A 12068-nucleotide genomic window follows, 5' to 3' on the forward strand; every position below is an offset into this window, starting at 1 on the left:
AATTTGTCCTTTGATTTCATAATCTGGCGCATTAATGTCTGGATGAGTAATTGCGTGACCTTGGCCAGTGCGTTTAGCTCTCATTCGGTCTTCCATACTCAAAGGTTCCAGATTCTCCATGATTGAATTTGTTGAATCGGAATCACTAGAGGATTCTGATTTAATGGTTCGTTCCTCAACAATCTCTGTTTGAATGATTGTTGGTTCCGGAGGAAAAATTAATGGTTCAGGATCTATGAATCGTCCCTGAATATTTTTCGGATTCTCAATTGTGAGGTCGGGTTCAAAAAATGGATTATCGGAAATTTGAATTGGAGTACTTGGTCGACTGGATGACGATTCTAAAGAAAAATCAACGGCGGCAATATTAGCTAGATGTCTTGATCGAGTTACAGGTGGTGAACGTACAAAAGGTGGTGAACGTCTTTCTCGGTGCATTCACTGAATATCCTATTAGTTTTTAAAAGAAAAGAAAAATTATATAAGTTATCCAATTAATAGACTTTTCTGATTTTGCCCACGTTTCAAATAGCCAAAAGATGCAGCAGAGGGGCAGGATTCGTTTGGTCTCAATATAATTGAGTACTGTTTGGCTCCAATAACCCGGTCCACGTACAAATCCAACTATTACTACGAACCATAAAATTTTGATGTCTATCAATTTAACCACTTAAAATAAATTTTCGTAATTTAAAGAAATTTTAGATAAGAAGTAGAATAAAAATCTATGTCCTAAAACTAGAATGGCGAGAAATAAGAAAGAAAAAGAGCGCGTCGAAAAAGATCGAAAAAGAAAAGGGTCGAAAAATAAAAGGCGTCGAAAAAAAAATAAGAAAGAAAAAGAGATAAAGACTATAAAACTTTTAAAACACTCGACTAACCCAGCCTTATTACTATCACTAACTTAAAATTAAAATTGCAAATTGAGATTACTAATTGGAGTGATAATTGATACATAGGTAAAAGGCGTCGAAAAATAAAAATAAGAAAGTAGCGCGTTGAAACTTCAAAAGGAACTAAAAACTAAAAATTAAAAGTTGCGTCTAAAAATATTAAAGCTTACAAGTAAAACTATATCCCAAATGGCAATAACTTAAAAATGTACTAAAACTTAAAAAGGCGTCGCAAAATTCTAAAGCACCTAAATCTTAGTCTAAAGAAAAAGCACTTAAGAGATTTTACGGCAAAGCTTAAAAATCTAGAAGTAAAAATAACTATGGCAAAAACTATATCTTAAAAACTAAATAGGAACGAAAAATACAAAAATTACTCTAAAACAAATAAAAAGGGACAAAATATAAAAATATACTAAAAGTTATAAAAATTACAATTTTTATAAAAAAATATTATTTTTATATTATTTATTTTATAAAACTATTAATTTTTTTAAAAACTAATTAAAATTTAAAATACAATTTAATTTAAAAACTTAAACTAATTATAATAATAATTAAACTAATTAGGGTTTATTAATAATAATAATAATAATAAAATCCGTAATTAATGCGAAATTAGGGTTCTTTAGAAAATCAGGTAGGTCACTTAAAATCAACTGTTATAGATGATGAAAAAGTGATTACTATGTATTTGGGACAGATAGAGACTCTTAAGGCAGAAAGGGATTCATTTAAGTTGAAATACGAGTCTGAAAAAGCTAGGATTGACAATTGACAGAGGATGTCTTATGTGAAACAGACTTTGAATCCTCTAAAACAGCAGGGTTTAGGTTATAACCAGGTTGCCCCACCACTTTTAGGTGAGTATATTAACAAACTGGTTGAGAAAAGTAAGGGTCCAGTTGTAGAACAAGAATATGGTAAGCCTAAAGAAACACCTGTTGAGAGTTCTGGTAAGGTAGTTGAGTCAAAGAAACCTTTAGATGTTGTCTATGAAACAGAGTCAGATACTGATATCGACACTGAGAAAGACAGCAACCCTTTTAAGCTTGTCACTAAACCTGTTACCATTCTGAAAAATCCTGCTAATGCTAGTAAGATGACTGAAAGTCAAAAGGCTAAGTCTAAGAGCACTGTGACTCCCAAACAGAATAAGAAGAAGAACACTCAAGGAGTGTCACCTAAGTTTGTCAGTAAAGGAAGGATAGACGTTACAGGTCCTAAGGTAGAACAACCACCAACAGGTGCAAGTTCCAAATCTGGTAGTGTGTCCAAGTATGTTCCGCCTGGTCGTCGACAGACTGTTAAGCAACAAGTCTCGTCACCCCCTATGACTAGACAACATACTGAATCACCTAGGAGACAGTTTTCACCAATTAGACGCAAATTGTTTAATTCTCATGATTTTGATAATGTTAACTGCTTCAATTGTGGGAGGTTGGGACACAGGGCTATGAATTGTAAACCCATTCGACAGACACCAAGAAGGAAGGTTGATCTTAGTCCAAATCGTTCCTTTAATAGGAGATCGCCTTCACCAATGCTTAATTCTTTTTCTGTGAAAACAGATGATAAAAGGGTTTTTCAAACTAATGATTACTATAGAAAACCATTACCGAATAACACAATTTGGAAACCTAAATCAGAAGTTAAGGGTGTTCAAAATCCTGAAGGTCCCTCTAGATCTAAAGGACAATGGGTGGAGTTGCCAGTTGTTTGTGTTGATGGGAAACCCATTGCCATTAGGGCATGGGTGGCCCTTTCTAACTAATCCTCTTACTTTAATGTGCAGGTCGCCTACAATTCATGCTGCAGTACTTGGATTGTTGATAGTGGGGCATCCAGGCACATGACAGAGAACTTGTCTTTGCTGTCTAATGTGAAAACAGTGGATGGAGGACTAGTTTCTTTTGCAGGTAGTGAAGCAGGATTTATTACTGCTCAGGGTGTTATTGCTAATGAGAACGTCAGCTTTGATAAAGTTAATTATGTAGAACAGATCTCGAACAATCTGCTTTCAGTTTCACAAGTTGCTGACAAAAAGTATACCATCGCATTTGATGATAAGTTTTGTTATATTTTGAGAAAAGAGTTTGTTATTCCGGAAGACATGATTCTGATGACGGCTCCCAGGTGCAAGGATCTCTATATCCTTGATATGCATAAAGCTCATGTTAAAGCAGCTACAGGCCATCAGGCATTTGTTTCTAAGGCTACTGGACATGAGTCGATTATCTGGCATAAGCGTATGGGTCATCTGAGTATAAGGAAGATGAATAATATAGTACACAATGAATTAGTTGAAGGTGTGAATGTTAAGAGTTTTCATATTCCTAAAGGTTGTCTTCCGTGTAAGTAAGGGAAACAGACTAAGAAGTCACATACTGCCAAGAAGCATCATTCAGTTAATATTCCTTTGGAATTGCTGCACATGGATCTCTTTGGTCCAGTTAACTGTAAAACTCTCACCGGAGAGTCTTATTGCTTGGTAGTTACAGATGAATATTCCAGTTTCTCATGGGTTGTGATGTTGAAACACAAGTCAGATACTTTCGATCATATTAAAGTTTTGATTCTGAAGCTCGAAAGTTTGTATAAGTTGAAGGTTAGAAAGATTCGTACTGATAATGGTACAGAATTTAAGAACAATCAGATGCTGCTGTTCTGTAATGAGAAGGGGATACAACAACAGTTCAGTCCTGCTTATACATCTCAATCAAACGGTGTTGCTGAAAGAAAGAATAGGACTCTAATTGAAACCGCAAGAACAATGCTTTCTGATTCATGTCTTCCAATTGTTTTCTGGGGTGAAGCCGTGAGTACTGCATGCTACGTGATGAATAGAGTTCTGGTGGTGAAGAGACATGGTAAAACATGTTATGAACTGTTACACAAGAGAAAGCCGAACATTAAACATTTTGAACCCTTTGGTGCACCTTGTACTATTCTGGTACGAGACGCTGGAGGAAAATTTAATTCAAAGGTGATCTCTGGTATCTTCTTGGGATATGGGAATTCGAACAAACGGGTGTATAATACTGAGTCCAAGTGTGTGGAAGAACGTTATGAGGTTGATATTCAACGCAATGCTCCACCTCGTGTTAGTAAAGGGTTCGCATGGCAGTTTGAATATGATAAGTTATTTGATTCCTTCAATCTTCCGCTAGATGCTACAGATGAAGAAGTTCTGACTCAGATATTGTTTGATTCTCAAAACTCTTCTGAGAATGTTATCACTACTCCAGTGCAGGTTCAGAATCCGGTTTCTAGCTTGCAACCAAGTCCGCAGAGTGTTAGAGGTAAATATGATACAATTTTACACAAGATATTTATTTATTTATAGAATGGATATACTTAAACCTTGCTACAACACTTATAGGCAGTGGACCTAATCGTACAGTAGTGTAGTTTTTAGTAAGTCCAGTTCGTTCCACAGGGAAAAATCTTTAAACAAAGCTTAACGCTATATTAGTTTAATTTATAAAAATACAAATATATATATAAGTAATATTTTTATTATAAAAAGGGGGTTTTTACCGTTTAATGACCGGTATGTCGATTTTAAAATTTAGTCGCAGTTAAAACCTAATGTAAAATATTAAAAATAAATACAACTTAATTTAAAGCGTAAATAAAATAACGATAATGAAATTGCAATAAATAAAAGTGCGATAAAATAAACTTGCGATAATTAAAAAGTACGATAATTAAAAGTGCAATTAAATACAATAACGATAAATAAAAGTGCGATAATTAGAAGTGCAATTAAATATAAAATAAAGGAAATTAAATATGAAATAAAGAATTATGCTTATTTAAACTTCCGTAATCATGATGTTTGACGTGTTGATTTTAGTTTTATGCCGATGGGTTAATTGTTCTTTGTCCTGGATTATTTAATATGTCCATACGAATTTGTCCATAATAGTCCATCAGTCATAAATATAAAGAGCAAAAGCCTTCGTCAAATTATTCTTATTCCCGAAGTCAAATATTCCAACTAATTGGGGATTCGAATTGTAACAAGGTTTTAATACTTTGTTTAATGAATACACCAGGTAATCGACTGCGTGTAAACCAAGGTTTTACTACTTTGTTAACAATTACACCAATTACCCTTGAATGTAATTTACCCCTGTTTCAACAAGTCTATTAACTATTAATCCAGTTCCGTATCCAGTAAAATGAATAATTATTGGTATTTATAGATATCCCGCCCACCGTACCCAGTCAAGCGTATGTGATTATATATAAATACGTCAAATTATAAGTTTGTATATTAAATTAACAAGGTATTGTTTAGTTAATATAAAACCCATTAATAGCCCATAGTCTAATTTCCACAAGTGTCGTTCTTTTATCCAAACCTCAATTATGGTACAAAGCCCAATTACCCAATTTTTATATTTTTAGCCCAACATCATGATTACTTCGGTATTAAATAAGCATAATAATAACTTAGCTATGAGACATTAATGAAAATAATATAAACATAACTTACAATGATTAAAAATAGCGTAGCGTTACACGGACAGAATTTTGACTTACACCCTTACAACATTCGCTAACATACCCTTATTATTAGAAATTAAAATTAAAATTAAAATTAAAATATAAATATAAATATTTACGTATACATATATATAGAGAGAGATATTTTAGGATATATTTTTACGATCAGAATGCGCGAGCTTTTATAGGCAGTTTCATATTTTGGGGCTCCGCGACTCGCGGTATTTTTCTTCTTCAAACTCCGCAACTCGCGGAGTTTGTTTTTACAGCTCAAACAGCCTTGGCTCCTAGCTTGCCGACGGTTTATAATATATTATATAATATATAAATAATTATAAGAATTATTTAAATATTATATTATATTTATGTGCATAGTTGACTTGTAATTTTTAGTCCGTTGCGTCGAGCGTTGAGAGTTGACTCTGGTCCCGGTTCCGGATTTTCGAACGTCCTTGCGTACAATTTAATATCTTGTACTTTACGTTTTGAATCTTGTACTCTTGTAATTTTGAGACGTTTCTCATCAATAATTGGAACCTCTTTTATTGTATTTTGTACTTTTGAGCTTTTTGGTCGTTTGCGTCTTCAATTCGTCGAATCTGTCTTTTGTCTTCACCTTTTATTATTTAAACGAATATCACTTGTAAATAGGACAATTGCAACTAAAAGCTTATCTTTCTTGAGGAATAATGCTATGAAATATATGTTCGTTTTTAGCATTATCAACGCAACTGACTGAGGAACATCTTAATCCTCTATATAATCAACCACCAACTGTAACAGTGACTGAACCGCCAACTGAAGCAGGAGGTGTACGTAGATCCAATAGTGTGATCTGCCACCTAAACGACTTGATGATTATTATGTGGATTCAAGAGGCATTCCTCACATTAGTATTCCTCAAGGGAAGTCTAATGAAGCCTCTACATCTGAAGTTCCGACTACATCAGAGGTTCCCGTGACTAGTGTAAGTTCAACAGTAGCAGAAGATGTTCAGACAGAGAGTGTGAATGTGGTAACAGCTTTTTATTCAACGTTGAATAAGACAGGAAGAATATTTGTGCATGCTCACTCATGTTATGTGTGTCAAATCGAGCCTAAAGATGCTTATGAAGCATTGAAGTTTGACGAGTGGGTTAGTGCAATGCAAGAAGAGCTGTTACAATTCAAACATTTAAAGGTTTGAAAGCTAGTCAATCCACCGCATGGTTGTGTGCCCTATGGTCTTCGATGGGTTTTGAAAAATAAGAAGGATGAACAGGGTATCGTTATCAGAAACAAAGCTAGACTGGTGGTAAAGGGATATCAACAGATCCCTGAAATTGACTATGATGAGGTTTTTGCTCCGGTTGTACGACTGGAAGCGATTAGGATTTTCTTGTCCTTCGCATCCTTCATGGGTTTTAAAGTTTTTCAGATGGATGTCAAAAGCGCATTTTTGTACGGCAAGATCAATGAAAGAGTGTTTGTTGAACAACCACCTGGTTTCGAAGACCCACATTTCCCAGAAAAGGTTTATCGACTTGAAAAGGCACTTTATGGTCTTTACCAAGCTCCTAGAGCATGGTATGCAACATTGTCCAACTACATGATTGAAAATGGTTTCAGGAGAGGTGTCATTGATCAGACACTTTTCATCAAGAAAAAGGAACAACATCTTATGGTAGTGCAGGCTTATGTGGATGATATTATCTTCGGGTCAACAGATCAGGGAATGGTTGACGAGTTTGAGAAAGTCATGCAGCAGAAGTTCAAGATGAGTTCAATGGGAACGATAAAGTTTTTCTTAGGTCTACAGGTAGCTCAGACGGATAAAGGCATCTTTTTGAATCAAACCAAGTATGTAGCTGATATTCTGAAGAGGTTTTAAATGGAAGCAGAGAGACCCGCTAAGACTCCGTTGTCTATAAATCATGGGATATCTCCTGATTGTGAGGGTGCTTCAGTGGACCAAACGTTATACAGGGTAATCATCGGTTCTTTAATGTATCTTACAGCTTTTCGACCAGATATCATGTTTGCAGTTTTTTCGTGTGCTCGTTATTAGGCAAATCCTAATGTTCATCATATATTAGTGGTTAAGAAGATTCTGAGGTATTTGAAAGATACACCGAGTTTAGGGTTATGGTATCCATGTGAGGATGGGTTTGATCTCATAGCTTACAGTGATTCTGACTATGGCGGATGCAAGAAGGATTTCAAGTCAACATCAGGAGGTTGTCAGTTCCTTGGCAGCAAACTAGTTACTTGGCAGTGTAAGAAGCAGACCGCAATGGCTCAGTCCACTTGTGAAGCAGAATACATTGCCGCGGCCAGCTGTACATCTCAGGTCATCTGGATTCAACAGCAACTACGTGACTACGGTTTGCAAATTTCTAACACTCCTATTTATGTTGATAATACTGCTGCCATAGTTGTCACTAAAAATCCCGTAAATCATTCTAAAACGAAACATATAGGTATTAAATACCATTTCATTAGAGATTGCTATGAGAAAAAGCTGATAGATGTAGTGCAGATAGACACTACAGCCCAAAGGGCTGATCTCTTCACAAAAGCTTTTGATAAACCACGCTTTGATTTTCTGTTAAAGTAAATAGGTATTAAATTACTTACTGATGTGGTTCCTGAAACTGAGGTTCCTGACACAGAGGAACCTAACCAAGAGACTTAGGTGTGAAGGTTTTGTAACTGCTTGTATAATATGTGTAGCTTTGCATGGTAGTTTGTAGATCATCTGCATGTTTACTTTCCATTTGCATGATAGATTAGTTTTTGATGATTTTTCTGCATGTTTGCTTATGTTTTTAGATAGTTTTATGCTTTTGTACAGAGAAAACCAAAAAGCCATAAAAATCTGAAAAACCAGAAAAGCAAATAAAAATTGAAAAATGGAAAATCCATAAAAATTGAAAAATCTGAAAATGAGTTGCTTATTCTATGTTGTGGGGAAGTGATTGCAATACTGAACTGACATATAAGTTGTGAAAAACAAGTAATACAGGATGATTGATAATGTGTTAGTGGACTTTATTGGCCTAACTCTAGATAGAGATGATCACATTAACAAAGCGTAAATATCATGATGAGGAAATCATGGAAAGATTTACAGCGGTTGAGGGTAGTCACCTACTTATCACTGAATATGTACTGAGAAATGATTGTTCAGAAACTCAACAGACGGTTGAGGTCTCCCCTACTACGATTTATACTCGGTAGCAAAGGATAATTTTGTGAGTCCCCAAGGTGAGCATACTTTGTCTAGGATGCATACTTGCTTCTATTTACCTTTATTACTTGGACTGAAATTCAACAACATACATATCGGGTACCCGAAGGGAGGTGCTTTCTCTAAAAGGGTTGAGAAGTGCAGTCTTGTATCACAGACACATAATGATTTGTATTTTGCAACGTCATCGGTTTCTAGATTTCAACATCAGAAGATTGGTGTTTGGTGCAGTTACTTCTAAGGTCAAGGACAGTGGTGCATCATCTTCTTGTATAGTTGTAGTTATTTATTTGTTTTGTTTGTTTTATGGAGAAAAGGCAACATCAGAAAATTCAAAAAAAAAAATGTTTGTTATGTTGATGTTTCTTTATTCAACATCGTAAATAAAATGATGCATCACATTACTGCAAGAGAATCATAGATCAAGAATTGAACACAGCTTCAGAGATTCCTATATTATCTAAGTCTGAGACAATAGATAATACCATCGGAGATTTATTTGGAAGATTTAGTTATCTACATCCGAGGGGGAGAAATTTATTAGATCATCAGATATAGAGAACTTAAATCATCGTGGACATTACATCTTTTGTCTGTGGTATGGGATTGTACCTATTGACCTGGATAGAGGGAATATCTTCTGGAGGATATCTTAGTGTTCCATCACTCAAAAATATTTATCACTTCCATCCATCAAACATCATACATCATACATCATACGATTTTCGTTTAAGTATGGGGTTTATAGCGGCCGGTATGCGCCTTAACAAATTATGCAATAAATTTGAGATTCACAAGGTTATCTGAAACGAAAAGTGTAAGTTTAAGGTAGAAGCTCATGGCTGACAGGGTTGCTAGAAACATCGTGAGATGGTTCTGTTCAATCAAATTGAAAGTACATTGATGTGATAAGAGGACAGCGTCAACATGTTGTGCTCAATTTTTCTACCTGAAACATCGTGCGATCTCAAATGAGGACTGACTTCGTGATCTAATTCAAACATTGAAAAATGTTAATGTAATTAATATAACGTGGTCATCGAAATCTAGGGTGAAAGTTGGTAAACATTCACCGATATATTTGAATGTTGTTCTGTATATGCTTTATCAAATAAGTTAATGAATGAATTGTGGAAAAACATGTCAATATAGTTCAGTTCTGATCCCCGAATCAAAAGATTTAATCAATTTAATATGTCAACTCACAAAAGATGTGTTATTCTCATTGTGGTGTGATTCATGATATGCATTTTTATCTGTTCCTATACTGATAACATCATATATTCTTCTTATGCTATTGTTTAATGAAACTGATGTTAGAAGTTGATTTATTGCAGATCTAAAAGATTAACTGTTGCTGTTATAATGTTGATAATCATAACACACTGGATCTTGTACAGTATTTTGCTTTGTGTATTTGCATGTGCATGCATATCTGAGATTGTTTGCATTCATAAGATTAGTTGCATGTGCATTTCTGTTTATGTATTAAGCTAAACAACTCAGTTCTCGGAAAGGTTTACTGTGAAAGGACCCTATGTTTTTCGTTAAATTAGAGAATAAATTGTTTAGAGCTTAAAGGAACAATGTGGGTTTTGTTTTTATACTGTGGAGATCAGTCCCAGGGGGAGTGGACATGGAAGGTGTTGTGATATTGAAATCGAAATTTTCTATGTTTTCAACCCTAAAGACAGTCGACCGAGTGAGTAAACACACTCGACCGTGTAAGCGACTCGCACGACCGACTGACTAGGTGAAATTATGTGATGTGTTTAAAACACACTCGGTCTAGTGAGCATTCAGTCACGGCCGTGTGGACGACACACTCGACCGAGTGTGTCTGGGGGTATAAAAAGGGTCTGAGTCTCAAACGGCTCAGAATACTTGTGTGATTTAGGGATAGAATTTTACCAAGTTTTTCAAATTTATAGAACGAGTTTTTAATCGCTAGTTTTAGATACATCTTTCTCTTGTGATCACAGCGCCACTAACAAGGTATCATAACTCGTTTTCGTTTGCTCATAATCTTTGATTTTGTATTTGAAATGCAAAACTCGAATTGAATGTTTTTTAGATTTAATCTGTTAAAATTAGTTGTTTGATTATGTTAATCAGCATGTTTAGAGATTATTGTGGTCAGATCTTGAAGCAAAAACAACAGATTTGATTAATTTGCAAAGTTAGGGTTTTCAGATATGATGAACACGCTCGACCGAGTGTGTGATACACTCGATCGAGTGAGTTCACACACTCGACCGTTCTAAGATACACACGACCGTGAGTGTATACACACTCGACCGAGTGTATAGAAACCCTAATTTTTGAAGTTTGCTGTTTTTGATTGTTTTGTTGAGTTCGTATCATGTTATACTGAATGTTTTGTGTAGTTTTGCTCTAAGAATGTCAGGACCAAGTAGTAGGATAAGTGGAACTTGGGAATATGATCTTGAACGTAAGAGAGCTTTGGCCAAACACAGGCCTATCCGTGTAGAGACCAAAGTTGCTGCAACCCAGTTCACTCAAGATCTGTGGAAAGGTTTAGATTGTATAACATTTCTTCAGATAGGGAATCATTTCTATCCTAAGCTTATCTGAGAGTTCTATTCTAGTGTGGCCATAGAGAAGAAACATATTCATGCTAATTTCTTTGGTAATGCCTATAAGTGGACCATAGATGACTTCGCAGATCACTTACTATTGAATTACTGGGGAGCCAAGATATATTGCCCTAGTAAAGATATTAGTAAGATCTCTAGCAAATTTGATGTAGTGACCCGAACTTTTCCATGTTTATATATATATTAAATGAAATTGTTATTTACATGATTAAGTGTTTCCAACATGTTAAGCAATCAAACTTGTTAAGACTTGATTAATTGAAATAGGTTTCATATAGACAATTGACCACCCAAGTTGACTGGTGATTCACGAACGTTAAAACTTGTAAAAACTATACGATGACATATATATGGTTATATATATAGTTAACATGATTTTATTATAAGTATGTATCTCATTAGGTATTTTAACAATGAGTTATATACATAAAAATGAGACTATTAATTTAAGAAACTCGAAAACGATATATATAACGATTATCGTTATAACAACGTCTTACTAGGTACATATGAATCATATTAAGATATTGATACACTTGGTTAATTATGTTAAATGATAATTAAATATATTATTAAGTGTATTAACAATGAAATACATATGTAAAAATAAGACTACTAACTTAATGATTTCGAAACGAGACATATATGTAACGATTATCGTTGTAACGACATTTAACTGTATATATATCATAATAAGATATATTATATATCATAATATCATGATAATATAACAATTTAACATCTCATTTGTTATAATAAACAATGGGTTAACAACATTCAACAAGATCGTTAACCTAAAGGTTTCAAAACAAC

Source organism: Rutidosis leptorrhynchoides, chromosome 3, assembly GCF_046630445.1.
Source record: "Rutidosis leptorrhynchoides isolate AG116_Rl617_1_P2 chromosome 3, CSIRO_AGI_Rlap_v1, whole genome shotgun sequence".
Classification (NCBI taxonomy): domain Eukaryota; kingdom Viridiplantae; phylum Streptophyta; class Magnoliopsida; order Asterales; family Asteraceae; genus Rutidosis; species Rutidosis leptorrhynchoides.